The sequence below is a fragment of the Heteronotia binoei genome, chromosome 9, assembly GCF_032191835.1.
Source record: "Heteronotia binoei isolate CCM8104 ecotype False Entrance Well chromosome 9, APGP_CSIRO_Hbin_v1, whole genome shotgun sequence".
Classification (NCBI taxonomy): domain Eukaryota; kingdom Metazoa; phylum Chordata; class Lepidosauria; order Squamata; family Gekkonidae; genus Heteronotia; species Heteronotia binoei.
The window spans coordinates 1,240,965-1,268,331 of NC_083231.1; the positions used below are offsets into that span (position 1 = coordinate 1,240,965).

Sequence of the window (27,367 nt, forward strand, 5' to 3'; positions counted from 1 at the left end):
TAATGAAAGCATTACCAAGACAAGTGATGAATGACAGGAAAAAATATAAGAGGCTAACGGAGAAGCTGCGGGCAGAGGGCACAAGATACAGATGGATACCACCTGAAGGTCTTGGCTTTGAACAACATGGAAGAAGGATTACAATAAAGAATGAACAAGAGATGTACAGCTTTTTTGAGGAGAATAAAGAGTCTGCACCATAATGGAGTACAAGTTATTAACTTGGAATATAAATGGACTAAATTCACCACAAAAAAAGAAAAGCAACATTTCATTGGATTAAAAAACAAAAATGTAATATAATTTGTCTACAGGCAGTTCATATACAACAAAAAGACTGTAAATTTTTGTGGAACAGAAATTTGGGATTGGAATTTTTTTCATGGGCAGAACAAAAGAAAAGAGGGGTAGTCTTTTATATTAAAGAACAATTAGAACCTAAATTGATAATTAAAGATAAAGAAGGAAGATATATTGCAGTAGAAGTGACGATAGAGGCAAAAAAACCATTGTTACTAGGATTATATGCGCCCAATGAAGCGAAAGACAAGATTTTTTTTAAAGACATTAATCGGCAGTTGGATGAAATGTCGTATGACCAGATTTTGATGATGGGAGATTTCAATGGGACAGTACAAAATAACATTGACAGATCAAGCCAAAAGAAGAAAGACGAGGAAGGAAAATTACCAAATTCTTTTTTTGAATTGGTTAAACAAGAAAATTTGGAGGACATTTGGAGAAAATTTAATCCTGAAGTAAGAGGCTATACCTTCTTTTCAGTGCGACATAATTCTTTTTCCAGAATAGATATGTTATGGGGCTCCAAAAGTTTGGGCCTAATAACTAAAAAAGTAGAGATTCTACCAAAGGTTTGTGCAGATCATAATCTAATATGTTGGACTACAAAATTGCAAAGGAAAATAAGAAGATGGAGAATTAATGAGGACTTATTACAAGATAAAGACATTGTGACATTTTTTAGAAAAAAAAAACTGCAGCATTCTTCCAAATAAATGAAACTGATGATGTGGAATTTCAAACAGTTTGGGATACTTACAAAGCAGTAATGAGAGGATTATTAATCACATTAAACAATAAAGATAAGAGGGCAAAAGAAGAACAGTTGCTAGCTTTACAAAATGAAATAAAGAAAAAAGAAGGTGAACTGAAAAAAAGGCCAGGGAAGAAGTTAATAAATGAAATTACAGTATTACAATCCCAAGTAAGACATTTGCTGAATAAAGAATTAGAATGGAATTTAAAAAGTTTGAAACAGAAATCGTTTTAAGGTGCAAATAAACCTGGGAAGTATTTGACCTGGCAATTGAAGAAAAAGAAAGAAAAGAAAACCATTAATAAAAAAATGGAAAAGAAATAGTAGATCAAGATGGAATTAAAAGAGAATTTTTTAAAATATTATGCAAATTTATTTAAAGGTGTGAAAATTAGAAAAGAAAAAATGGAAGAGTATCTACGAAATATTCAAATAGCACCCCTGACTGAATATATGAAAAAGATCTTAAATGACCCTATAGAAAAAATTGAAATCAAAGCAGCAATAAAAGCAACGAAGGAAGTTAAGTCTCCTGGGCCAGATGGATTTACATCTAAATTTTAAAAAACCCTTAAAGACGAGATAATACCCAAACTGCAGAAATTGTTGAATACGATAAGAGAAAAAGGGAAAATTCCAAATACTTGGAAAGAAGCTGTAATTTCATTGATTCCTAAAGAAGATAAAGATGTCACAAACGTAAAGAACTATAGACCAATTGCATTATTAAATAATGACTATAAGATTTATACAAGAATTCTGGCAGAAAGATTGAAACAATATCTGATAAATTTTATAAAAAAAGATCAAGCTGGATTTCTTCCTAAAAGGCAAATAAGAGATAATGTAAGAGCTGTTATTAATGTTGTGGAATACTATGAGAAGCATCCAGAAAAAGAAGCGGCCTTATTTTTTGTAGATGCAGAAAAAGCCTTTGATAATTTGAACTGGGACTTTATGTTTGCAGTAATGGAAAAAATTAATTTAGGGGAACATTTTGTAAGAATGACGAAAGCATTATATACAGAACAACAAGCAAAATTGTGTGCAAATGCAGATCTTACAAAAGAATTGAAGGTAAGCAAAGGTACAAGACAAGGATGCCCGCTATCACCATTGTTGTTCATAATGACTCTTGAAATTTTATTACAAGTACAAAACGATAAAGAAATAGAAGGATTAAAAATCAGAGGATTCTCTTATAAATATAAAGCATTTACAGATGATATTGTGTTCATAATAGAGAATCCAATTCAAGTAACACCGTTGCTATTAGCCAAGATAAAAGAATATGGAGAGATAGCAGGACTATATATAAACAAAGAGAAGTCGAAATTTTTGTGTAAAAATATGCAACCAAATAGACAGAAAGAACTGCAGGCTTTGACGGGATGTGAAGTTACCTCTAAAGTTAAGTATCTTGGCTTAGAAATAACTATGAAGAATATTGACTTCTTTAAAAATAATTATGAAAAGCTATGGTGCAAGATGGACAAAGGTTTGATGAAATGGAACAGACTTAAGTTGTCTTTGCTGGGCAGGATTGCTGCAATTAAGATGAATATTTTGCCAAGAATAATGTATTTGTTCCAAACTATCTCGATTGTGAAAGATAGCAAACAATTCAATAAATGGCAAAGGAAGATCTCTGATTTTGTATGGGCCGGAAAGAAACCAAGGATCAAGATGAAGATTTTAACAGATGCTAAAGAGAGAGGAGGCTTTCAGCTCCCGGATTTAAGACTGTATCATGATGCAGTCTGCTTGACATGGATTAAAGATTGGATAATGCTGTTAGATAAAAAAACCTTTACGGTTAGAAGCTCATGGGAATAAATTTGGCTGGCACGTGTATTTGTATTATGGAAAAAATAAGATGGATGGTCTTTTTTCTCACCACTATATTAGAAACAGTTTACTAAATACTTGGATAAAATATAAGAAATATGGTGATGAGAGGAAGCCGCTTTAGATAGTGCCAGCAGAAGTAATAAAAATAACAGCTGAATCTGAGGAAGAAAGAGCATTGTCATACAATCAATTGCTAAAGATTCAAGGTGAGAAAGTTGAATTAAAGTCTGCAGAAGAACTAAGTAATAAATATGACTGGTTTCAAACGCAACAAATAAAAAGTCTGATGGAATTAGACATGAGCAAACAAAACTGGAAAGGGTTCTGCTTGGAGACAATGAAAAATTAATATAGAAAATATATAAATTATTATTGAAATGGTCTACAGAAGAGGAAGTAGTAAAATCTCAAATGGTCAAATGGGCAATCAATGTGAACAGAGAAATTCAATGGATACTTGGGAGTACCTTTGGAAGAACTCGATGAAGATATCAACATGTCAGAATATCAAGGAGAACTGTTTTAAAATGATGTATAGGTGGTATATGACTCCGAAGAAATTGGCAAAGATGAGTAAAAAGATGTCGGATAGATGTTGGAAATGTAAATATCATGAGGGTTCTTTTTTTCATATGTGGTGGACTTGCAAAAAAGCGAAAAAGTTTTGGCAGATGATACAACAAGAAATCTCTAAAATTTTGGGCTATGACTTTAAGAACGTTGCAGAGACTTTTCTGCTAGGATTACAAATAGAAAAATTTCCAAAAGAAGACAGGACTTTAATTTGGTATTTGCTCTCAGCTGCTAGGACATTGTATGCGCAGTTGTGGAAGCAAGAAAAAATACCAGAGAAATGGGACTGGATTGTGAAAGTTTTATCGTGGAGTGAGATGGATAAATTAACAAGAACTTTAAGAGACTGTGATTTGGATGTGTTTAAAAATGAGTGAAAGAAATTTAAAAGATATATAGAGAAAGAGTGGAACGTAAAAAGACATTGGACAATTTTTTAACATGAATGAGAAGAAAAAGACACTGAACTTTGATTGGTTAGGGGTACCTTTTTAATTGAACAGTCCTCTTTAAATGCTGTTTGTTTAAGTGGCTCCCCTTCTAGAGGGTCAACTTATCTTATTGGGAGAACAAGGAAATCAGGGATCTGGGTTCCTGGTCCTTAGAGAGCCCCTAGGCGAAGAGCCACAGGCCAAGAGCCCTTTAGCTTCTCCATTCCTTTGAACAGCTTGATCCTCCTAGAAGGTTTCCTCAGAAGTAAGCTCCACTGTGCTAAACTGCCCCCCCTGCCTGCACCCCAAGGAAAAAATCTGGCAAGGGGCACAGCCCAGCTAAGAGAAGCAAAGGGCTCTGGAAGCCCCTCCCTCTCCCCAAACTCCAAATAAAAATGTTCTGGATATGGGACTGGCTGACAGGTGGTTATTTTTACAGGTGCAGGTTCAAGAGGTTCAGGAGTGTACAGAATGGATCCTGTGCAAGCTAGATACACCAAACTCACAGAAGATATGTGGCTGACTCTCCTCTACCTGCCCTCCAAGTTTGGTGACAGGTGGGGTTATGGGGCCCAAGTTATGCCTCCCCAAAAAAGGTGCCCCCAGGAAAGTGCTTTCTAGGGAAATGACTGCATTTTCCTGGTTCCTGCCCATCCCTACTGGAGAACTGCTGCCAGTCTGAGTATACAGTACAGACCTTGATGGACCAAAGGCCTGATTCAGGATGAGGTGGCTTCATGTGGACCAGAAGTGAATCTGACAGAGCAAGCTGCAGAGTTCAGTGCAAGAACGATGAGGAACTGATGACAGGGCCAAACAAATCCTGTTTCTCTGCTATCACTGCATCCACCGGTCCACGCCCAGCTCATTTCTTTAAAAAAATGTATTTGGGCACTTATTAACCTCTAAGTGGAAAGTCTTTTAAATCCTTTGGACCAGTGATTAGTTAGTTTGCAAAGATTTTTTTTACTGATAAAATCTCTCGGATATGTTTCCATTTGATAACAGTTGTCATTTACCTGAGAAAGCAGCAATGGCCAGTGAACCATCTAAGGAACATTTAGATCCATTTACTATGATGGATGGGATGGCTTTAGATAATGATCTCCATTTGAATGTAAGAAAATGTCTGTTTGTTCTTCTTACTGGATCCTTTCTACTATAGGCCAAGCTATACTGCTGAGACACAGGCGGCAGTGGTAGGTGGACTAAGAGATGTGCTCTGGATTAGTTCAAACAATTCCTTATGAAGGAGATGCAGACAAGATTTGCTGTTGGAGACCAGTATTCATCAGTGTGGGATTTGTCCTGTGTGGTTCCACAAGGCTCAGACTTACCCTCCATGTCATATAATCACTAGATTAATCCCTGTGGAGAAATGATTTGCATTGTAGAGAAAATGTTGATAACACCCAGTTCTATATTCCTTTATCCTCATCCTCTCGGAGAGGAGTGACAAGTGGAGTGCCTCAAGGATCTATCCTAAGACCTGTTTTGTTTAACATCTTTTTAAATGGTTTGGATGAAGGAATATAGGCAATGCTTATTGAATTTGCAGATGATATTAAATTGGGAGGGGTCGCAAATGTGGTAGAAGACAGAGCTTAGATACAGGATGATTTGGACAGCCGGAAAACTGGCTAAAACAAATAAAATAACTTTTAATGGGAATAAATGTAAAGTTCTACATTTAGGTAGGAAAAATTCAGTGCATTAGTATAGGATGGGGGAGACTTATCTTGGCAGTAGTATGTGTGAAAAGGATCTAAGGGTTAGTAGACCATACACTGAACATGAGTCAGTAGTGTAATGCGTAGCTAAAAAAAGCAAATATGATTTTGGGCTGTATCAACAGAAGTATAGCGTCCAGATCACGTGAAGTTATGGTATCACTTTGCTCTGGTTAGACCTCACCTAGAGTATTGTGTTCAGTTTTGAGCACCACAATTTAAGAAGGATATAGACAAGCTGGAACGGGTCCAGAGGAGAGCAACAAAGATGGTGAGGGGTTTGGAGAGTAAGTCCTATGAGGAAAGGCTGAAGGAGCTGGGGATGTTTAGCCTGGAGAGAAGGTGGCTGAGAGGTGATATGATCGCCATCTTCAAGTACTTGAAGGACTGTCATATAGAAGATGGTGTGGAGTTGTTTTTTGTTGCCCCAAAGGGTCAGACTAGAACCAACGGGTTGAAATTAAATAAAAAGAATTTCCAGCTAAGCTTTAGAAAAACCTTGCTGACAGAGCAGTTCCTCAGTGGAACAGGCTTCCTTGGGAGGTGGTGGGCTCTTCTTTGGAAGTTTTAAAACAGAGGCTAGATGGCCATCTGACAGCTAATCTGATTCTATGAATTTAGGCAGAATTTAGGAAGGAGGTATGAACTTAGGGGGGAGTATTTGTGAGTCTCCTGTATTGTGTAGGGGGTTGGACTAGAAGACCCTGGAGGTCCCTTCCAACTCTATGATTCTGTGAAATTGAATCAAAATGCTTCAAAAAACCCCCTCCACAATGGTTTGATTAACACTGAATGTAAGGTCTAACTGCAGGCTTCACAAGAAACTGTAAGTGGTTGCTAAAATGGGATTCTAAATCATGGTTTGGACCTGACTTATCAGCTATGGTTTATTGTGATGTGTGGATGTTGAAGAAATGTTTGTTTAGTAGCACTGCTTCCTCAGTATCCAGCATACAGAGATGGAAGCACCAAAAAAGACAAAATGTTGCTGCTCCAGATGCACTCGCCTACAATTGGTGCATTCAAGGGATATTTCCCCTTTGCCCTCATTCCAGCACTTCCCCCTCCCACAGTGATGAATGGACTGCAAAGACCGGGTTTAAACTTTAGGGTGGAAATGTAAAAGGAAAGATGGGAAGTCTTCAAAGATCTCCCTTTTGTTTCAGAATGCAGTAACCTACTGGTGCTTGGCTTGTGTATCAAGGACTCGAACCTAAGATGCCATCGTTGATAGGCTGTGGCTCAGTGGCAGAGCATCTGCTTTGCATGTAGAAGGTCTCAGGTTCAACTCCCAGCATCTTCATTTAAAAGGATCAGACATCAGATCTCTACCTGAGATCCAGAAAGCCTCTCACCATCTGAGTAGATAAGACCTTATTGACCTCTAGTCATGCAATAACTAGAAGGTTGAGGAGCAAAAATGTAACTTAAAGTCAAATCTACTCTTTAAAACCAATGTAATCTAAATAAATGAAATATTGTGTAATAATTTATCAAAATTATCTACAGAACAGCTCTACTGTCAACAGTATAAGAAAAAAGCATGTTTTGATGTATAAAGCTTTAGAAATCAATAATTCTTTGATAAAATACATGCAACCCCCCCAATATATATAAGAAGCTAAAATCTCAAAAGTGCAAGTAAATGGTGAGAATCATGCCCAGCCAGACATTCTTTACAGGTTTATTTCTAAATACATATGTCTCCTAAAATTAATAAATAAAATACAGCCAGACTGAAAAGTTTACCCATAATAAAATAACATCTCCAGTAAACATCAGTGGGTTAAAAATCTTGCAAAGACTAGTCTAGAATTTGTTACAACTCCTATGCATCAGGCAGGGCACATGTTAGACCTCATCTTTGCGTCCGGGATTTTGGTGAACGATATCGCGGCAGAAGCGGTGCCATGGTCGGATCACCTAGCCCTCAAGGCCCATATGGAGACGCCGCCTCAACTCTGTATGGGTGGAGAGCCTATTCTGGCTCGCTCCCGGAGCCTGATGGACCCGGAACGGTTCCAAATGGCTCTGCGGGATCCCTGGCCCCCTGGTGATTCCCTTGATGACCTGGTTGAGACCTGGCAAAACCGGCTATCCAGGGCTATCAACGAGATCGCACCTCGATGCCCTCTGCGCCCTCGTGTGAGGCTGGCTCCATGGTATACTTCAGAGCTGCGACAGCTGAAACAAGGGCTCAGATGGCTAGAGAGGCAGTGGCGGCATACTCGTGATGAAGCGACGAGAACATCCTATAGAACATTCATGAAGTCATGAGATGGCAGTCAAGGCCACAAAGAAAGATTACTTTGCGGCTAGGATTGCGTCTGCAAATTCGCGCCCGGCACAATTATTTAGAATAATTGGAAATCTTACTACACTGCCTCAAAGCAGACCAAACGTGAGAGAATTAGAGATAGGCTGTGAGGTTTTTGCGAAATTTTTTGCAGATAAGATCACGTCGCTCCACCAGGACTTGCCTACCGCATTGGATACAGTACATGAACTTGAGGCCCCGTGCCTGTCTTCTGATTTAGTTCTGGATCGCTTCGACACACTCAGCCTGGAGGAAGTTGATGGAATTCTCTCGACTGCACACCCAACAACTTGTGATTTGGACCCTTGCCCTCCTGGCTGATTAAATCTTGCCAGAGGGAGCTTAGATGTCCTTTACGGGACATCATAAATAGATCCCTCTCGGAGGGGCGTTTTCCAACACCCTTGAAAGAGGCTATGGTCCGTCCCCTTCTGAAAAAGAGTACAGCAGATCTGGCCGAATTGGCAAATTACCGACCGGTCTCTAATTTACCGTTTTTAGATAAAATTATAGAGAGGGCAGTGGCATTGCAGTTGCAGGGCTTCCTGGATGACGCTTCCATCCTAGACCCCTGCCTGTCCAGCTTTCGCCTAGGCCATGGGATGGAGACAGTGCTGGTCGCCTTGGTAGATTACCTCCAGCGGCATCTGGATCGAGGTGGCGTGGCAGTGCTGATGTTGTTAGATCTGTCGGCTGTGTTCGATACTGTCGACCATCAGTTACTGACCTGCCGCCTTGCCGACATAGGGGTTAGGGGGTCAGCCCTACAGTGGCTTTCCTCCTTCCTCAAGGGACGGGTGTCAAGATTGACTAAAAACGACTTAAGATTGGGGGATCATGGCCTAAGCAATAGGCCCTGTTAAAATCATAATGGATCCACTGCTACTAATGTTCTACCTTAGTTGCTTCCCTTCCCCCCTTTTCGTATTTTGATTTGTAACTGGTGTGAAGGAAATAGTCGGCGCCTTCTCAGGGCCTGAGGTGGGAGGAAGCCTTGTATAACCATTCAAGGGCATTTGCTAGCTATCGCCTTGAGGAAGTATCTAGTAGTTGTGTGTGAATGTTGCCTCCTATAACCTCCCCCCCTCGTGGGAATGTTTTTGAAGTGTATCTTAAAACCCATGTATCAATGTATTGGTTTCATTCTTAGCAAGCTAGAGGCTTGCACCAGAGTACCGGTTATCAATAAATGAAGACTTAGTATCAATTTTGACTCATTCTTGAATCCGTCGACTTGACAATAGGGACAAAGGGTGGCAATTGGGGGTGAGCTGTCCCAGCGGCGCACACTAGATTGTGGGGTGCCGCAGGGAGCAGTTCTCTCCCCGATGTTATTTAACATCTACATGCGCCCCCTTGCCCAGATTGCCTGGAGGTATGGGCTTGGGTGCCATCAATATGCAGATGACACCCAGCTCTATCTGCTAATGGACGGCCGGCCTGACTGCGTCCCAGGGAATCTGGACCTGGCATTGCAGCTGTGGCAGGTTGGCTTAGGCTGAGTGGGTTGAAGCTGAACCTGACGAAGACAGAGGTCTTTTGCATGGGTCGCGGTGCTCTGGGAGGAGAAATTCCTCTCCCGGTCTTTGATGGTCAGGAGCTTAGGAGTTCTACTGGAGCCTTCATTATCAATGGAGGCCCAGATAGCAGCCACTGCCAAGTCGGCATTTTTTCATCTGAAGTGGGCAAGGCAGTTGGCCCCCTTCCTAGAGCATTGGGACCTAGCAATAGTGATCCATGCAATGGTCACCTCAAGGTTGGATTACTGTAATGCCCTCTACATGGGGCTGCCTCTGTGCTGAACCCGGAAGCTGCAGCTGGTGCAGAATGCAGCGGCTAGGCTGTTATTAGGGCTCCCTAAATGGGAGCACATACAGCTGGGGCTACGCGGACTGCACAGGCTGCTAGTTGTATACCGGGTTTGCTACAAAGTGCTGGTTATTACCTTTAAAGCCCTATATGGTCGAGGACCTGCCTACCTGAAGGACCGTCTCTCCCCATATGAACCCCAGAGAGCACTGAGGTCAATGGGGAACAACCAACTGACTATCCCTGGGCCGAAGGAGGCAAAATTAAAGAATACTTGTACACGGGCCTTCTCCATTGCAGCTCCACACCTGTGGAACCAGCTCCCGGAAGAAGTGCGGGCACTGCAGAGCCTTGAACAGTTCCGCAGGGCCTGCAAGACCTTCCTCTTTAGGATGACCTTTACCTGACTGAATGACTGATGGACTCGTCTTAAGTGATTCCGCCATCATACATACTTGCATCTAATAGAATAGCACCAGAAATGTTAATTTTAAATTGGAATGTTTTAAGCTGAATGTTGATTTTAAAATTTGTTGTATAACTCATCGTACAGACTGATTATGTTATTAGCCTCCCTGAGCCTGCTTCGGCGGGGAGGGCGGGATATAAATAAAATATTATTATTATAGAATTTTTCTAAAAAATTATTCAACCACACACATTTTCTGCTGCATCTGTATATCTCTGAGGATATAACTAGACTAAGCTGCTCCTTGCAGTGTGGCTTGGCACTTTCTTTCTGCACTTCCAAATCATTTTGTGCAAATATGGGGGTCTCTGGAAGCAGAAGAGCTCTTTGCCTGGGCATCTTCTTTACTGATGGCTGTAGCACAAGAGGGAGGGAGGTTTAATCACACTGAAGTGTGTGTGAGAGAGAAAACTAGACTAGCTACCTGGGTGCTCAGAGGAACACAAAGCATTTGTGCAGCTGAGGACTGCCAAGCCATGGTATCAAAATACAGTCCTTGTAATTACATCTAAAAATGTGGGATTTTCATGAATGGGTATTGCTGCTTGGCCAGTCTGGCATTACTTACTATGCCAGACAATCAAAATGATGGATCAAAAGGTTGGGAAATGAAAGGGAGGAAACATCACAAGGGTTTCAAGAAAGATGTGGGGGGTATGGGAAAGGATAACATAACATCTTGATGAAGAGAGATGAAAGTGTTTGGGAATGTTTGTGGCAGCTGTTCCTTTTTAAGTATTTTGTGACGTTGCAAGGGAGATGTGTGATGCTCATTTGCAGACAGAGCATGTAAAGCTTGACTGTTGCCTGCCTGAAGGTGTGTGGCCATTTTGGCTTGGTCGAGTAATTTGTGCATGTCATTGAATGTGACTGGATACTCCCGTGGTTCTCATTTTTGCCTTCAAGAGCTCTTTATGAATAACTTTCAGTTTGCAGCCTCTGGCCAAGATACCCAAGGGGGTGCTTGGAATACTAAGAGTGCTGCCAGTGCCCAGAGGGGCTGAATTCACTCCCAGCCTCTGCAGCATGAGAGGTAACTGGTATCACTTTACTTATGATATTATATCCCACTTTTCTTCCCAGCTGGAAACCAAAGTGGCTTACATTCTTCACCTCTCCATTTTATCCTCACAGCAGCCCTGGGAGGGAGGTCAGGCTGAGAGGATGTGACTGCCCCAAGGTCACCCAGCAAGCTTCTAGGGCAGGTGGAGGATTCAGACCTGTGTCTCCCAGATCCTAGTACAGCTTTCTAACCATTACCTAACACTGGGCCTGCAGCACTGAGCTTGCAGGATGTTACTGAAGGAGTTGATTTGGATGCAGCTGGTATTGGCACAAAATGACAGCCATGCCTTGCTCGGGGCAACAAAATGCCTCAAATAATTAAGAACATAAAAGAAATCATGTTGTCGCAGGCCAATAGCTCATCCAGTCCAACTCTGTGTGTCACACTGGCCAAAACCCAGGTGCCATCAGGAGGTCCATCAGTGAGGCCAGAACTCCAGAAGCCCTCCCACTGTTGCCCCCCCCCCAAGCACCAAGAACATAGAGCATCATTGCACCAGATTCTATACCTTATGGCTAATCCACTCTTGAAGCTGTCTATGTTTGTGGCTGTGAATTCCATGTGTTAATTTTTTTTTGGGTGAAGAAGTACTTCCTGTCTGCCATAGTACTTCCTCTACATTCTTGAGGGTTTGGGGAAAACATTTTAAAGAAGATCTTCTGGACAGTAGCAAAGCAGACAAAGTAACCCCTAAACAATAGAACCTGGCTCTTGACACTGCCATAAGAATTGTCCTCTTCTCTCTAGAAGGAAAGATCTCCAATAGACAGGCAACCTATCTTTCTGTTTCAACCTTGTCCACCATAAATGATCTTCTCAGTGATGAATCCTGGTAAGTTTCCATTGATCTTCTACAAAAGAAAGGCTGTAGACATCACCAGGCTTGTCCCTTTCATCTGTTTTCAATGATCGGGTTAAACCCGAGTCTCACACTACTACATAACTATAGAGAATTTCCACACATCTGAGACTTACAGAAAGTTTCCAGACTCTGGGTTTGCCATCTATTGCATTAAAATAATTGCTAATCAGGTGGGTTCATTGGATGGAGTCAGGTATTGAAGCCCAAATACTTCAGAGGGAGCCCATAGGCCAAGCTCATCAATTTGGGGACACATCCCATTAGTTTTGACTAATACCATTTGCACTAGAAGCAGTAAAATGAGGCCTGGGGCAGACATTGTACTGGAATGTGCTGTTTTTCAGCTTTGCCCTTCTCTATTTGCCCCAAAGGACTTTACGTTCAATCAACCACCATCTGTTGGTTGTTCCTGGCCCAAAGGACATCCGCCTTGCCTTGACTAAAGCCAGGGCATTTTCTGCCCTGGCTCCGGCCTGGTGGAACATGCCCCTGCTAGAGATCTGGGCCCTGCCTGACTTACTACCTTTTTGTAGGGCCTGTAAGTTCCACCAGGCCTTTGAGTGAGGCAGCAGGCATCCATAATACATTGAACCTGGCCTCCCTTGTTGCAATATTCCATCTTCACTCGGGCCTATTTTTGCAGCATCGACTCTGGCATTCTCTGTATTATAGTTCGACTAGTTTGTCTACCACCTGAAATGGAGCATTTTAGCAGTTTTATTGCTTTTACCGTTTAATTGTTTATATTTGCTGCTACTGTTATTGTTTTATTGCTGTTGTTCAATCTTCTTGTACTCTATCCTGAGCCTGCTTGCTGGATAGGGTGGAATAGATGATAGATAGATAGATAGATAGATAGATAGATAGATAGATAGATAGATAGATAGATAGATATAGATAGATAGATAGATAGATAGATAGATAGATAGATAGATAGATAGATAGATAGATAGTCAGTCCACAGGTCAGCCCACGTTAAGCAGAGTGAGTCTGCCAGGATCTCCATTCTGATCTCCTTGGAGTGCCCCTAGTCAGGGCAGCGTCGCCACATCCATGGCGCTTGACGAGGATTCTATAATAACTGAGGACTTGGAAGAGGAGTTGTGGGAGCCAGAGCCAGCGGAAAACGAGAGCGACTTGCACTGAGAGGTGCCGGACAGCAGGTCGTGGATTTGACGGCACCACTATGGGTGAGAATAACAGGGGCCCTACTCTTTGTACCAGTGACTTTATTAAACCCGAAATTGAAGCAGTTCATGCACGCCCGAGCCTTAGTAGACTCAGGCTGCACCCGCAAAATCATCACCTCGAGGTTAGTGGACGCCCTAGGACTGACCAAGGTCCCGCTTCCCCACCCGTTCCTATTCGAGCAAATGGACGGAACGGCCATGAGGGGGGAGCCGTGCACGGAGGAAACTCAGGGACTGCCAGTAGGGATCCAGGAAGACTGGGAGGTGGAGGTCTTCATCATTGCCCCCTCCTCGTCTTTTGATGTGGGGGTGGGATGGCTGGCTCGCCACCAGCTGGACATACAATGGGAAGCGCAGACAATAAACTTTACTGACCGGCGGTGCACCCACCACCACTGGCAGGGGAAGTGGGGGCCAACACCACCCCCAGTGAATGAAAAGACATGTGCGTCGGTGGAGGAGGTCCGCTCCATCCCAAAAGTGTACCGGAACCTCCGCAAGGTGTTTAGCGAGGAAGAGGCTAACGAGCTCCCACCCCACTGAGACACAGACTGTGCGATTGAACTGATACCGGGGCAGGAACTACCCAAAGCCAAACTGTACTCGATGGGGTGGGCCGAGAAAGACGAATTGCGGAAATTCATCGATAAAAATCTGAAGCGGGGGTTCATTAGGCCAGCAACTGCGCCCCATGCCGCCCCGGTCCTCTTCCAGAAGAAGAAGGATGGGAGTCTGAGACTTTGCACAGACTTTCGCGGAATAAACGGGATCTCCATGTCCAACGCCTACCCCACCCCCTAATCAAAGACTTATTGAGCGCAGTGTCGGAGGGGTCGATATTTACCAAACTAGACCTGAGGGACGCTTACTTTCGTGTCAGGATCAAGGAGGGGGAGAAGTGGAAAACAGTGTTCAATACACCCATGGGACAGTTCGAATACCTAGTAATGCCTTTCGGCTTGCAGGGAGCCCCCGGGGTGTTCATGAATTTTATAAATGAAGTGTTGCGGGAATATCTGTACAAGGGGTGGTGGTGTATCTGGATGACATCATTATCTACTCGAAAGATCTAAAGTCCCATGTACCCCTGGTACGAAAGGTGCTAACGACCTTGTATCAGCACAAACTGTATGCAAAATTATCGAAATGTGAGTTCCACCAGATGGAACTCGATTACTTAGGGTTTTGAGTGTCCGGGAAGGGATTAGCAATGGACCCAGCCCAAATCGAAGCGGTTTTAGACTGGGAACCCCCGAGGACACGCAAACAGCTCCAATCTTTCCTCGGGTTCGCAAATTTTTATAAGGGGTTCATACAGGGGTTTGCCCAGGTGATGCTGCCCTTGACTGATCTCCTGAAAACAAAGGGGAAGGGGCCAGAAGCCAAAAAAACGGGGGCGAGACTACCATGGACCCCTAGTTGCCAAGCTGCGTTTGATGAACTTAAGAGACTATTCACCAGTGAACCCGTGTTGGCCCATCCAAACGAGCTAAAGCCCTTCGTGGTTCAATGCGACGCCTCTGACGCGGCCGTAGGAGCCATATTAATGCAGAAAGATGAGGAGGGGAGGCTCCGGCCTTGTGCCTACATCTCGCGCAAGTTCTTTAATGAGCAGCGCAACTGGTCGGTCTGGGACAAAGAGGCATTCGCTGTAACATATGCCCTGAAAACCTGGAGGTCCTGGTTAGAGGGGGCCAGGGTGCTGTTTGAAATCTGGACCGACCACAAGAACCTAGAAGCCCTAACAAGCCGGAGGAAACTGACCGCCAAACAAATCCGGTGGGCGGGGTTCTTTGCTGAATTTGACTCTGTGCTCAAGCACATCCCGGGCTCCAAAAACTTTTTGGCCGACGCTCTTTCATGCTTGCCCCAGCACAAGAGCCGGAGGGAGGAAATCATAGACTTGATCATCCCCCCTTCCGCAGTGGCTGGGGGGGTAACTACCCGCTCCGGGAAGACAACGGGGCAACCAGAGCTGTGTGTGTGTGGGGGGGGACAGGCTCATTGAAGAGACAGAAAAGGAGGGAGACGGGAGGCCGGAAGGTATTCTGAAGGGAGAGGGGGAATTTTGGTACTACGAGGGGAAATTCTACGTGCCAAAGTCCCTCCAATCAGAGCTCCTGCAGAATTGCCACTGCAGCAAATTGGCCGGCCACTTTGGCTATGTGTTTAGTAAATCACCAATTCTGGTGGCCCCAGATGAAAAAGGACATTTCTGAATTTGTGAGTTCATGCCCCATCTGTGTCATGGCTAAGCGGAGGGGGGGGAAACCCCCCGGGACTGCTGCATCCGATCCCCACCGCAAACCGGCCCTGGTCCATGGTGTCGATGGACTTTATGGTGGAACTCGCGGTCTCCCAGGGAAAAACGGTAGTGCTAGTAGTAGTGGACACCTTCTCCAAGCAGGTGCTACCGACAGCTAAGAAACTAGCCTACTTGTTTTTCCATCACATGGTTAGGCTCCACTCATTCCCCGACAAGGTCATTAGCGACCACAGGCCGCAGTTCGTTGCCAACTTCTGGCAGGAGTTTTGCAAAATGGCAGGAATAGAACAAGGACTGAGTTCCGCCTACCACCTCCAGACGGACGGACAGACGGAACGTGTAAACAGTCTTCTAGAACAGTACCTAAGGTGTTATATAAACTACCAGCAGTCCAGCTGGGTGGAGCTGCTCCCATTCGCAGAGTACGGCTACAACAATAACTTGCACAGTTCAACCAAAGCCTCGCCATTCCAGATAGTAAATGGCTATGAAGGCAAACCATTCCCGTTGCTACCCAGTCCCGAGGGAACACCGCCACCTAGCTCTTGCCAACAATGGTGGGGAAAAGTAAAGAAGGGCTGGACAATCATCCAAGAAAATTTAGAAATGGCAAAAAGAGACCACAAAGCCTATTTTGACAAGAAGCACTCCCCCGAATGGGACTTCAAAGAAGGGGAGAGTGTGTTCTTGCCCACTAAAAACCTTCTGTTACCACAGACTTGCAAAAAATTAGCGTATAAATTCCTAGGTCCATTTAAAATCAAAAGGGTGATAAACAGAGTGACCGTAGAACTGGACCTTCCTAAGATGTTTAGTATGATTCACCCTGTTTTTCATTGCAGTCTTCTTCGCAAGGATCCTGGAGATACGTCTTGGCACACCCGCCCTCCAGAGCCCCCACCTATTCAAGTGAAGGGTCAGAGTCATCATGAGGTGCAGGAGGTGCTGGACTCTAGGGTCCAAAGGGGGGTGTTGTACTATTTGGTTCGTTGGAAGTACTTCCCTACCAGTTGTGATGAATGGGTTAAATCAACTGATCTGAGACCTCCCTCTCTGTTAAAGAAATTTTACCTACTGCACCCAGACAAACCCTGAGCAAGAACTTAGGGGGGGCAGTATGTCAGACATTGGAGAGCATTACTGTGTTATTATGCTGAATGTATTCTGTAACTTGTACCTTGACATGACTAACTCCATTTTTGAACTCTTGTTACTAACTATGAAGCAAAAAACCTTGCATATCAAACAGTCTTAGAAATGTTACTAACCCATGCTGTGAATTCCTCTGCATAACACTAACAAAGCAAGCCTCAAGGAGAGCCAGCAGGGCTCCTCCGTGAGAAAGGGAGCCGCAAGCGATAAGAAGTAGGGAAAGTGTTACTTGTAGTACTAGAGTGTGAGAATGTAGGATTGTTTAGAAATGCTTTGATGTAAGGCCTTAAAACCCATGTATGTTTCAATACTTGCTATCAGTTCCAATGACTGCCTATTCAGAACTTTGAGATATCAAATAAACGCCACTACTTTTGCAACAAATGATGGTCCATTTACTTTGAGCTCCAACGTCTGACATCTCCTAGAGAGTCTTTAGATCTCAAACACCCACAATCAAATGGGGGGGGGGCACAAGCTTTAAATTACAGATTGGTCACATGTAAGCTTTGTGCTCTCTACAGATCTGGAAACCTGAAAAACCAAGGATGTTCTTCTATGTGAGGCAGAGACCCCTGCTGCTTAGTGTTTTGACAAAACACAGATGGAGATGAACAACAAAGGTTTATTTAACAAAAAAAATAAAGTATTTAATTAGGAAATATGATGAGTGGATAACATAAAGCTGGCTCTCAAATAAAGCAAGTAACTCCTGAGAGGTGATTTAATTTGAACTTACTTCAGCAAGTTCAATACCACTCTTTCCTCTTCCAGAGCACACCTTTCGACAAGACCCACACACTAGGGCTGCCCAGCTCCCATGGGGGGTGGGTCTCCCCCAGTTTGGGTGCCCCCACCCACCGGCATGCAGCTGGCCCATAGGGGGATCCCTAACCCCAAACAGCTTTGTCAGTGCGTGACATGCCTAATGCAATGGTGTCACCCGGAATTGAAGTTATCATGCCAGGCACATCGCATGGGGGACTCTCTAGCATTTGGGTAAAAACTCTATGTCTTTTATCAAGGTTTTAAAGCCTAAATCCCCCGCATGATGTGCCTGGCGTGATAATGTCACTTCTGGGTGACATCATCATGCTGCATGCCCAAAGCGCGTACAAAACGACTCTCCTGCCAAGCGAAAGGTAAGACTTGGCAACCCTCCTGCACACACACCAGTTAGGAAGGACAGGATGCTTATTTGTCACACTAAAATAAGTTTTCTTCTCTAAGCTGATCCCCAGACCATAACCAAAAAAGCCTGGCAAAGGTGACGGTCCTTTCTAGAGTCAGCAAATCTCCTGTATCAAAACTGGGGCAAGGAGGAGTTTCTTCCCTCCTTTCTTCAACTGCTGGCTCAGTCCCTCCCATCCAGTGGAATCCAGTGATCCCCCAGGTTTGGGGATCAGTTTAGGGAAGGAAGCTTATTTTTGTATGACAAATAAGCATCGCTGTTCAGGGCCTGTCCTTCCTACCTGGTGTGTGTGCAGGTTCCATGGAAAGGTGTGCTCTGGGAGAGAAAAGAGCAGCAGCTGGGAACCTGCTGGGGAAACCACCTGTCCAGGGAAGGGGAGACCGTATCAAAGGGACTATTTACTTTATTTGCAAGCCAGTTTTACATTATATCTTGAAGTCATCCACACATAAATATTTACCTTATTAATTACTTTATGTCCTGTTTAATAAATCTTAGTTTTTCATCTCTATTTTCATCTTGTGTGTTGAGTCAAACATTTAAGAAAAAGTGAACTTTATTTACTTCACAAATAAGTACCTCCTCGGTTTTGCAGTTTTCCAAATAAGAGCTCTTTAGCTACATGCTACCTCTCTTTATTTTAAAGGTTGTGTCCCCCTTTTTATTTGATTGTGGGCAGCTGGGTTTAAAGAATTCATGGGAGAGGCTGAGGTGGGGGGGGGGGTAGGGTGTGTGTGGGGGGGTGGACATTCTTCAATCCAGAAGGCAGATGCCTCAGAGTCTCCCTCCCTCTTCCACACGGTTGCCTTGAAGCAATGGAAGCCTTGATTCCTAGTCAAATATCCTTGCTTGTTTTTTCTTCGGGTTTCTGTATCTAATTGTGGACACAATCAAGCTCATGTGAAATATAATTTACTACCATTTCCAATAGGAAGGATTTAAAATGTGGCTAATTCTAACACTGACAGCAAAGAGACTTTCAGTTGCTTAACTCTAGTGGGACTGAGCCTGATATTTTCAGTCACAATTTCTGTACAATTTACAAAAATAATAAATGGGGATTTTATTATTTTAGGACCAACGTAATGATTTTATAACTATCCATCATTATATTAGTAAGTCTAGACAGCAAAATAGAATTTACATGCTGTTTTCTTGGGATCTGGGGATCTCAAATTACATTCTCCATGGAATACAGTCTTCAGAATTTGGGACTAAATCATTATCCTCACCAGCAAAAAGGAACTTACTTTTCACATTTGATGGGTCTGCATTTTGACTTTTAGAAACCATGGATGAAATTACACAGCTTGATACCATACCAAAAGTGGATAATTTTTCTACCATAAATTGCAGGTATTTTACACTTTCTTTGACTATATGCCTGAACCCTGTTACAAATGAAATCCATCAACAAACTTTCTGGCAAGCTGCAAAAGGGTTGGCACCTTGATTCTAGATACTTGCATTTGGAAATTAACCCAGTTGACTTTAACTATTTTAATTTTACTTCCAAGAAAGTGTATTTGGGACTATAACCTAATCTATTCTGGACCATGTGCCAAAATGACAATTTTTCTTGGCATAAACCCTTTTCATAATTTCTTAAATTAGAAGCGCTTTAATGTGTGTTTTATTGTCCCAATAAAATCAGAGGGATTTGCAATTACTGAACTTTGGCTAGATCAAGCCCAATATTTAAGCACTGTATTTTGAAAGGATCATAAACACTTTAACATTCAAGATCCATATATATCCTCGTTTGGAGAGTCCAAAGCTCTTCCTATCTGTGATAGCAGCAGCTCACCAATATTATCTGAGACTGTTGCTTGCACAGGGGACTACCTTTAGGACAGTGTGGAAGAGAAAAGGCTAAACAGCCCCTCCTATAGGGTTGCTAACCTCAGTGTAGTAGCTGGAGATCCAGGTGACAGAGATCAGTTCTCCTGCACAAAATGGCCATTTTGAAAAATCAACTCAGTGGCATTAGATCCCATTGAAGGCCCTCCCATCCCCAAACTCTACCTTCCTTGGGCTCCACCCCCCAAATCTCCAGGTATTGTCTAACCCAATGGCAACCATTAATTTATCATCCTTACAGAAAAAGAGCAAAATGCTGTGTGAGAAGCTCCCTTTTAATGTATAATACAGAGATTCTGCACTCCCACTAATGACATCTAAATTTACTTTACAATATATTCACACATAACATACACTAGTAGGCCCTTTCTGTGCTTAGACCACAAACTGGGTTTTCTCTGAGTCTGACTTGCAGCCATTTACCTTGCTCATTACTACAGCATCTGTATACGCAGAGACAACTGTGAGGCAAAACCAGGCTGACCCCAATTAAATGTGGAAGCAAAAAAAAATCCCTGAGATAAAAACAGGGGTGAACTCGAGTGTGGTGTAGAATGTCAGCTCAAGGACAGGGCTGAACCAGGATCAAAGGTCTACAGCAGAAAGACCTGTAGACTCAAACGGTGCCCCCCATGCACCAGTGCATTTTCAAGTACAACACTACAGCCCTTGATGGATTAAGTCTTTGCAGTCCAATGAAGTACATGAGTATTCCTCAATGAAATGATGCTCTATATCAGGGATGGCCAAACTGTGGACATTAGGAAGACGTTCCTGACTGTTAGAGTGATTCCTCAGTGGAACAGGCTTCCTCCATGGGAGGTGGTGGGCTCTCCTTCCTTGGAGGTTTTTCAACAGAGGCTAGATGGCCATCTGACAGCAATGAAGATCCTGTGAATTTAGGGGGAGGTGTTTGTGAGTTTTCTGCATTGTGCAGGGGGTTGGAATACATGACCCTGGAGGTCCCTTCCAACTTTATGATTCTATGATTCTAAGGAAGGAAGGAAGGAAGAGGGGAAGGGGGAGAGAGGTGGAAAGCAAGCAACTTTAACTTTAAATGCATTTCTTCCCAGCAGCTAGCTGACTTGGCTTAGAGAAGTGTTTTAAAGAGACAAATGCCTTCTCCAAGCCATCTGATAGGGCTTTGAGAGCCACACAATATGTATGAATTGTCAAGAGTGCCTCTTGACATGGTTTCAATCTTAGCCCATGTATGACTTCATGTAACCCTTCAGGGTCCTGCTTGTTATCAGTATGCTCTTGCTTGCTTTGCCTGCTGTCTCTGTACCTTACTAAGTAACTGTTTCAACCCTGGGAAAGGGAATGCAATGGCACCAAGGCCACACCATGTTATCTGACTCCCAGAGAATGTACACTTTCATTTCCGCACTGTGTTCCTGAACCAAACTGAATCCCAGTATGCTTGGGAATGTTCATTTGCTGATGTCACCTAAGTCTGAGCGTTGGGTTCGGAACCTCTGACTTGACTAATTTCACACTCATCATCTCGTTTGAATGTACCCAAGTAAACCCTTAGGAAATGTAATCTCAGAGCACCTGGTATGTTTCAAGTTGTCCAACATTTGTAAGGCGATTCAGCACTTTACCTAGAGGAATTTTTCGAATCCAACTGAATTCAATATCCTATATGAAAAAGTCCAGCAGTACCTTTAAGTTTCCTGCATTATGCAAGGGATTGGACTAAAATTGGGGGGGGGGGAGTGGGCTCCCTCCGGGTGTCCTACCCCCCCAGGGAAAGTGCATGCGCAATACATCGCCTCTCCTTTCCCGGTGTGGTGAACGCTGCGTGGTCACTGTCTGGCTATGCCTGGCAGATGGTCACTGCAATGGCCTCTCCTATGTTACTGCATCCGTGGCAACACCTTCTTGCTGGTCCCCCCCGTTTTCACAGAGTTTGCCACGTCATGGTGCGACCGAATGTCCGGCGGTATAACCGGATGGGCAGGCTGGGCTCACCAACCTCGCCAGCCAAGAGAAGGAAAACTCTAACATCAAGCCCGGGCAGACAGAGCTCATTAATGTAACATCTACCACCTGGAGGACTTGCTGCCGGCGTCCTGGCTTACTGGGCCATGGCAGATGACCCCATGGTGAAAGGGTGGAGCCAGTACTGCGCACACTGCGCTTCACCTAAAAATTCCTCTGCGCAGGCCTGAAGGGTATCCACATCCACAACCCACAACATACCAAGTCCTGCAGCGATGGGCAAGGGGCGAAATGGCAGGTGGAAGATGCCACTGGAAGCCGCAGTCCCGATCCTTCATGTAGGCGGTTCAGGGTATTGGTCACCTGATGCTGACCCGGAGATGAAAGCATTTTTTCGGCAGCACCCTGAACGAACAAGCAGCCTTATTTAGGGACAGCACTGCTTGCTCCGTATGGAGAGGGGCCTAGAAAAGGTGACCTAAACAAAGCTAGTCTCCTCCCCCCCCCCAGTTGGCTAGCCGCGGTCAACGGGCATCCTTACTTGCGGTCGAAAAATAACAACAAAGAAAAGGCATGCACCTGCCTCACAAAGTGTGCAAAGACTAAAGCTTGCGTGTTGGAACATCAGAACCATGCTTGACACAGTAGACAGTGGTTGCCCTGAACGACGCTCTGCTCTAGTTGCCCATGAACTTCTCAGGTTGAATATCGACATAGCAGCTCTCAGTGAGGTTCGTTTCCCTGAAAAAGGTAGTCTTCAAGAACATGGTGCTGCCTATACCCTCTACTGGTCGGGTAAGTCAAAGGCTGAGAGCCGCCTTTCTGGCGTTGGCTTCATGGTCAGGAATTCCATTGCTGCTAAACTCGAAAACCTGCCAACAGGTCACTCAGATCGCATCATGTCTATGCGCCTTCCCCTTCAAAGCAAACAGCATGCAACACTCTTCAGTGTGTATGCCCCAACCCTTCAAGCAGATTCTGCAGAAAAGAATAAGTTCTATGCTGATCTACGCAACCTCGTACGGAAGACCCCTACAGAGGACAAGGTGATCATCCTTGGCGACTTCAATGCCAGAGTAGGTAAAGACTCGGAAGCCTGGAAAGGAGTACTTGGCAAACTCGGCATTGGCAACTGCAATGATAACGGGCGCCTCCTGCTAGAATTCTGCACAGAGCATCAGCTCACCATTACCAACACTATCTTCCAGCAGAAGAACAGTCTAAAGACAACCTGATTGCACCCACGGTCCAAGCATTGGCACCTTATTGTCTACATTCTGGTGCGCCAGAGATACCTTCGAGATGTCTTACACACCCAAGTAATGCCCAGTGCAGAATGTCATACGGATCATTGTCTTGTACGCTGCAATCTCCGTCTTCACTTTAAATCTACACCCAGGAGAAGCGGTATCCCCCGGAGGAAGTTTCAGGTTGGCAGCCTTCAGTCAGCCAAAGTTAGAGCTGCCTTCCAGGCAAAACTCCAGACAAGAATTGAGGACCCCAGTTGCCTCACAGATCCTTCTCCAGAAGCACTCTGGGAACACCTAAAAACTACCATCCTGTTGACCTCTGAAGAAGTCCTTGGGTTCTCCGCAAGGAAGAACAAGGACTGGTTTGACTAGAACAATCAAGAGATCCAAGAATTACTGGCGAAAAAGAGATCTGCCTACCAAGCACATCTTGCTCAGCCCTCCTGTCCCGAGAAAAAAGCAACCTTTCACGCTGTATGTAGCAACCTCCAGCGCAAGCTTCGAGACATTCAGAACGAGTGGTGGACCAAGCTTGCAGACACCAGCTGTGTGCAGACACTGGTGATTTAAGAGGGTTCTACGAAGCCCTGAAGGCAGTATATGGTCCATCATATCAGGCTCAGAGTCTCTTGCGTAGTGCAGACGGCCAAGTGCTCCTCACAGACAAGGCATCCATACTGAACCGGTGGTCGGAGTATTTTCAGGTTCTCTTCAGTGTCAATCGCGTAGTTCAAGATTCAGCAATCCACCTCACCCCACTTCAACCAGTGAAAACAGAGTTGGATGAGATCCCCACCCTAGAAGAGACTGTTAAAGCCATCAAGCAACTGAAAAGTGGCAAGGCAGCAGAGTTGATGGAATCCCACCAGAGATCTGGAAGCATGGGAGCATAGTACTACATAGCACACTTCACAAAGTACTTGTCACCTGCTGGGAACAAGGCAAACTACCACAGGACTTTCGCGATGCATTTATCATTACTCTACATAAGAACAAAGGGGAAAAGTCAGATTGCTCCAACTACCGGGGGATAACCCTGCTCTCCATCGCAGGCAAAATCCTTGCCAGAATACTCTTGAACAGACTGGTGCCCACCATTGCAGAAGAACTCCTCCCAGAGAGCCAGTGTGGCTTCAGAGTTAACAGGAGCACCACCGACATGGTATTTGTTCTCAGGCAGCTCCAAGAGAAATGCAGGGAACAGAACAAGGGTCTCTATGTGACTTTTGTCGACCTTACCAAAGCTTTTGATACCGTTAGCAGGAAAGGCCTGTGGCAAATCTTGGAACGTTTAGGATGTCCCCCAAGGTTCCTCAGAATAGTCATCCAGCTACATGAAGACCAGCGAGGCCAAGTTAGACACTGCAACGATCTCTCGGAGCCCTTCCCAATAGGCACAGGTGTAAAGCAAGGCTGTGTTCTTGCGCCAACTCTCTTTACGATCTTCTTTAGCATGATGCTTCAAAGAGCCGCAGTAGATTTAGATGATGACGATGGTGTCTACATCCGCTATCGCACCGATGGTAGCCTGTTCAACCTGAGGTGACTAAAGGCCCACTCCAAGACAATGGAAAAACTTATCCGAGAGCTACTGTTTGCTGATGATGCTGCACTTGTCTCCCACTCGGCATCAGCTCTGCCCCATATGACGTCCTGCTTTGCAGAGGCTGCCAAGCTATTCGGCCTAGAAGTTAGTCTGAAGAAGACAGAAGTTCTCCACCAGCCTGCACCCCAGGAAGATTATCACCCTCCTTGCGTCACTGTGGGTGAATCAGTTTTGAAGACAGTCCAGCAGTTCAGCTACCTGGGGTGCATCATCTCCTCAGACACCAAGATCGACAAGGAGATTGACAATAGACTGGCAAAGGCAAACCGTGCATTTGGCCGACTGAATAAAAGAGTGTGGAGCAACAAGCATCTGAAAAAAGGCACAAAGATCAATGTTTACAAAGCGGTTGTGCTGACAACCCTCATCTACGGCTCCAAATCGTGGGTATTATACCGTCATCATCTGCGACTCCTTGAGCGCTTTCATCAGCGCTGCCTTCGCACCATCCTCAACATCCACTGGAGTGACTTTGTGACCAACACTGAAGTCCTCAAGCGGGCGGAGGTTACCAGCATCGAGGCACTGCTGTTGAAGACGCAGCTGCGCTGGGCAGGGCATATCTCCAGGATGTAAAACCACCACCTTCCTAAGATTGCCCTGTATGGCGAACTTTCCACCGGCCATTGAAATAGAGGGGCACCAAAGAAGAGGTTCAAGGACTCCTTGAAGAAATCCCTTGGTACCTGTTGCATTAACCATCACCAGTGGTCTGACAGCCTCAGATCGCAAAGCATGGAGGCACACCATCCACCAGGCTGTCTCTTCCTTTGAGAACGCACGCATAGCTGGTCTTGAGGACAAAAGGAGATTGAGGAAGAATCGCACTGCTACAGCACCAACCCCAAATCAGACTTTTCCCTGCAGCCACTGTGGCCGGACCTGCCTGTCCCGCATTGGTCTTGTCAGCCACCAGCGATCCTGCAGCAGACGTGGACTACTGCACCTTTCTTAAATCTTCATTTGCGAAGTCAAGCCGAGAGAGAAAGAGAGAGGACTAAAATAGTTCAGTTCAGTTCAGACCTTTATTGGCATAAAGAACAACAAAGTAATAAAACTGGGTACAGAATCATACTGTATCTCAAGCAGCGGTTCCCAAACTTTTTGGAGTGGGACCCACTTCTAACATGTTTAGCCTGGAGAGGAGATGGCTGAGAGGTGATATGATCTTCATCTTCAGGTACTTGAAGGGTTTCATATAGAGGATGGTTTGGAATTGTTTTCTGTGGCCCCAGAAGGTAGGACCAGAACCAGTGGGCTGAAATTAAATCAAAAGAGTTTCCGGCTCAACATTAGGAAGAATTTTCTGACAGTTCCTCAGTGGAACAGGCTTCCTCAGGAGGTGGTGGGCTCTCCTTCCTTGGAGGTTTTTAAACAGAGGCTGGATGGCCATCTGACAGCAATGCGAATCTAACGTCAGCTTGCTTCAGAGATTTTTAGGCCACCAAAGCTTACCCCAGCAGGGAAAATCAGACTGGACATGTTTTCAGTCTACATGTGCAAACATAGCCTTCATGCCTATTGCATTTAGAGCCTTAAGGATAAGAAGCAGCACACTGCATTGTGCCTGGACCAGTGGCGTAGGGAGGGGGGGCGGGGGGGGGCGGGTCATCCCAGGTCTGGGGGGTCCCCGCATTGGCAAGGGGGGCCCCCAAACAATGGCCGTGTTGCTGCGCTACAAGGGGGGGAGAAAAAGAATGGAGGCGCCCCGCGCCCGACAGCGAGGGGGAGCGCGCGCGCACGGCAGAGGAAGGGGGTGTGGTGGAGAGGGGCGCGCGCGCGCACGTCGGGGCTCCTCATTCCCTTCCCTTCCCCCCTCCCCCTTTTTTTTCCCTCTCTCTCACGCAATCGGGCTGAAAGCGCGGGAAAGGCGCGCCACTTTTTCTCCTCCCTCGCCTCAGAAGGCGCGCGTGCGCACCAGCCTCCTTCTCGGGCATCTCCCGCGGCGGGGGGAGGGGAGTGGATGGCAACCGCCGGCCTGACTGGCTGACTGACTGACTGGGGACGGGCGGCCGCGGGACGCACCTCCTCAGCGCCCGCGCGCGCCCTGGGGCCCGAGGCGCAGTTGCTGCCCCACACGCATGTCCCCAAGATAGGGGGCCCACATAAATCTTGGGCCGCCCCGGGCCCCCAAAGCCCTAGCTACGCCACTGGCCTGGACCTAGGCAGGCAGGCAGCCAGCCAGCCACTGTAGACCTTCCAGCCTCAGGGTGATCCGATTCCTGCTTTCTCCCCCCTGTGAGACCCACCCAGCCTGCCATTCTCCTCTCCTTCTTTCAGAACTCTGAGCAGAAGAGACCTCTGGAGACTCCACTAGAAGCCTCTTGAGCAAGTCTGAAATAATTCCACAAAAGTTTTGGCCTGATGTTGCAGAATGCATTTGGTCTGTTGTTTTAATACAGAAACATCAGAAAAATCATATCTCATAAACACTAAAAGTACCAGGCAGATTTCTCTACTCTCACTTATTTCCATCTGATGAAAGCATTGAATAAAGATATTTGAGAAACCTCCCAGAACCCAGACAGTAAATGGATTTGTTCTTAAAGCAGATATTTGGGGAACATGATACAGATGTAAACATATACCTACATGAAAGGAAACAAGACTATGTAACAGCACTATTCTTGGGGTAAGGGAAGACTGGCTTGTATTTCTGAAATATATTTTGTCAGCAGCCTTGATGCTGTTTCAGAGATACCCTTTAGCCATTATATAAAATATTTAGAGCATATTGTC

General features: G+C 44.9%; 1 protein-coding gene across 2 annotated transcripts in view; it reads right to left on the reverse strand.

The window, feature by feature from the left end:
* Nucleotides 1–26,638, reverse strand: part of STX18 (syntaxin 18) — a 229,666-nt gene extending 203,028 nt beyond the window's left edge. For both annotated transcript variants that reach the window (XM_060247282.1, XM_060247283.1), the window contains exon 1: nucleotides 26,635–26,638. The gene's annotated coding sequence lies outside the window, so the exon portion shown is untranslated. The remainder of the gene's footprint in view (nucleotides 1–26,634) is intronic.
* Between the last annotated feature and the right edge of the window lie 729 nt (nucleotides 26,639–27,367).